Source organism: Morone saxatilis, unplaced genomic scaffold, assembly GCF_004916995.1.
Source record: "Morone saxatilis isolate NCDOM2014 unplaced genomic scaffold, NCSU_SB_2.0 Contig5, whole genome shotgun sequence".
In the NCBI taxonomy this organism is placed as follows: domain Eukaryota; kingdom Metazoa; phylum Chordata; class Actinopteri; family Moronidae; genus Morone; species Morone saxatilis.
Genome location: NW_023340095.1, coordinates 1328528 through 1331859, shown reverse-complemented (window position 1 = coordinate 1331859; position 3332 = coordinate 1328528).

Below are 3332 nucleotides of genomic sequence, written 5' to 3'. Positions count from 1 at the left end.
TGCTTAAAGGTTTCGCCTGTCAGTAAGATCTTTGCTGACCATGAACCAAGACGTTCAAGAAATCCTACAAAATCCTAGCCTATCTTACCACGGAGAAGGAAGAATCTATAGTTCCATTTACAAGGGTTTGTTTGCATTGGCAAACCTGTCTCGATGCTTAAAGGTTTCGCCTGTCAGTAAGATCTTTCCTGACCAAGACGGTTAAGAAATCCTACAAATCCTACCCTATCTTAGCACTGAGATGGAAAAATCTGTTTACAAGGCCTGCTTCTCATTGGTTTGCATTGGCAAAGCTGTTTCTACTATGATTCTACAGTAATCATTGGGGCTTGTTGGTCTAGGATAATGGGTCTCGCTTCGGGTGCCAGAGTTGTCGCCTTCGAATGTCGGATGACCCCTCAACAGAAAGGTTAAAAAAAGAGAGCTCCGAATACTTCAGACAACTTCCTTTCAAGGACTGCAACACTGTATGGAACACATGTTCAGGAACTCTTTAGCAGAGCTTCGCACAAAGACTGGAAGCTTTGTTTGTTTGGGTTAAGATGTTTCTACTGATTCTAAAATTGCGAACTAAGTCTCTTTTTTTTTTTACACAGAAAGCCGGCTTTTCGTGGCTCGTTGGTCTAGGGGTATGATTCTCGCTTTGGGTGCAAGAGGTCCAGGGTTCTATGAAATTTGCTCTGTCCATAGACCATGAAGCAAGTCAGTCAGGAAATCCTACAAATCCTCTAGTGCACTAACGGAGCACGTCTCAAGTGACTGCATTCATGTCCATGAGAAGGTGCCAACTGCTAGTATAGTTCCATTTACAAGGCCTGCTTCTCATTGGTTTGTATTGGCAAACCTCTTCCTACTATGATTCTACAGTTGTGAGCTAAGTCTCTCATTTTAACACAAAGAAGGAAGCTTTTTATGGCTTGTTGGTCTAGGGGTATGATTCTCGCTTAGGGTGAAAGACTTAAATACCGGACGAGTCCTTCACTGGAGTTGAAATCTCAATGCTTACTGTCAGTAAGTTTTTTGCAGACCATGAACCTAGACTTTCTTCTGTCTGTAATAAATCGACTGACATTAAGCTGATGAACAGCTGCACCATGACCCCGCAGGGCTGCCATACATTACTTCCTGTAAGGTTTAATCTCAAGACATTTTTACATCATTGCTGACGACTTTAAATTACTTCCTCCATATTTGATTAATTTGACTTCACTTTATTAGCTTGTTAACATTCATTAATTCCACACATTTAAATTATCTCAAAATTATCTCATGACTAAATAAAAGATAGCGACAGATAGATCGGTCTATAATACAGGTCCAACTCCTGTATGTCTGCTTGGGGTCCCGACTTCTGCCTGTTTAGTAAAAGACAAACTTTTGTCTCAATCTGCTTCTAATTTCATTTTAATGTGTAATTTGTAGTTTAATATAAAGGTACAGTGTGTAAATGAACTGTATCCAGTGTGACATGGTGTAAAAAAGCTTGTTAAAGAAGTGAGGAGCAGCTGAGACGTCCTTTTAAACAGGTCCTCACAGCGATAGAAGACAGAGTGAGTCTCCATCTGCTCAGACAAACTCTGTCTCATTAATTTCTTCCCCGTCAATCATCTGTACATTCACTTTGAAGTCCCACTCTCCTCCTCACCCTTTCATCCTCCCCTCCTCCCATCCTGACTCATCGTCGGGGAATCCGACCCGGATGATGCAAACTTCATTCTGCTGACTGATGAGCTGCAGAGGATTTTATCTGTATAATAAAGTCACAGCTAAATTTACAAACTCAACATAATGATCAACTAATAAACCCACCCATGATTCTCAATCTCCAGTTTGTTTCCCTGTGGAGGAGAAGGGAGGGAGAGCAGCAGTTCAGGTGGGAAAATAACACTTTTCTGACAAAGGTGATTTTAAAAGAAAATGCTAAATAAGCTAACTTTCTATCGATACCAGGTGATATTTGGTTTAATTTGACTTTGAATGTTCGTTGTCACTGTCGACAATGTCTGACAATGTCCTTGTTAGTTAATGTGTAACTACAAACACATTATATATATATATATATATATATTATATTATATTATATATAATATTGAATTTCATTCTCAATTAGATTTTTTAAATTTTATCCAATGATTTACAACAACAGTACAAAGAGTAAAAAGCATTTTTAGAGAAAATATAACTATATAAAAGTGTAAAACTATGCTGTATCACTGACATAAGTTTAATTTGTTTTTTAATTACATTTTAATATTAAAATGGTCGTACTTTATCTAATATTAATAATATTTTTTATTTATTTATTTGCACAAGTTAGAATCAAACAAAGGACAATAGATAATATGGAAGAAAGAAGAGAATGTATAAAAATAAGTGTTGTATATACGGGCTCTGAGAAAATCTCCATTACTTTTACTTTTTGTACTCCTCTACCAACTCCTCTGCATACAGAAATCCAGTAGGTGCTATGATGACACTGAACATTTATTTTACAATAATTTTTACAATTCAAAACACATCAGTACCGTCAATTAAAATACAATTTAGAGTCGTATACATAAAACCACCAGAACTGACAACAGAAGGTTGGTTTTCACTCCCTGAAACTAATTTCCTTAAACACACAGTAACACATGGAAGTCTTCACAGCTGCTAGCTCAATCTATAACTATATGTTATAGATTATTAATTAAAATCCATTTTAAAATCAGTTCACATCAACACATTCAGAGGATTACGGCTGGTGGAGGGAGTATATTCAGGACCTGCTGTCAGGTTGGAAATGCTGATTTATTAGCTGATAATATTCATGTACTTTTAATTATCTAATAATATGTCCTATATATATATGTATAATGTAATCTAGTGTTTTTATGGTTCTGCTTTTATTTCTGTAGTTTCCTGAAGATCTGAAGTGAACTGGTTTCTTATTACGTGATGATTTTGTCAGTAATGAACTAGAAAACTAAAAAATTACGTGAATAATGAGCACATCCACTTATACAGCAGGCAGTTCTTCAGCAGCGTCACTCAGTTGACCTCGGGCACAAAAGGCCATGAAATCAGACTGAAAACAAAGCCGCAGCCTGTGGAGAGAGCTGACAGAGGTTGTTTAACAGTCGACACTGTTCGCTATGGCTCATTATTAAAACCACTGCAGATGGATGTCTGATCTGAAAATACAACAATCAGCTGGGCCCGGAGTCCGCTAACGTCTACAAATGACCGACACCCACCACAACACAGAGTCCAACACAAAGTCCAAAGTGTAGGACCTTGTCCTCGTCTTCCTCTACAAGAGACGCTTTACCCGTCTCTTAATGCAACAATAA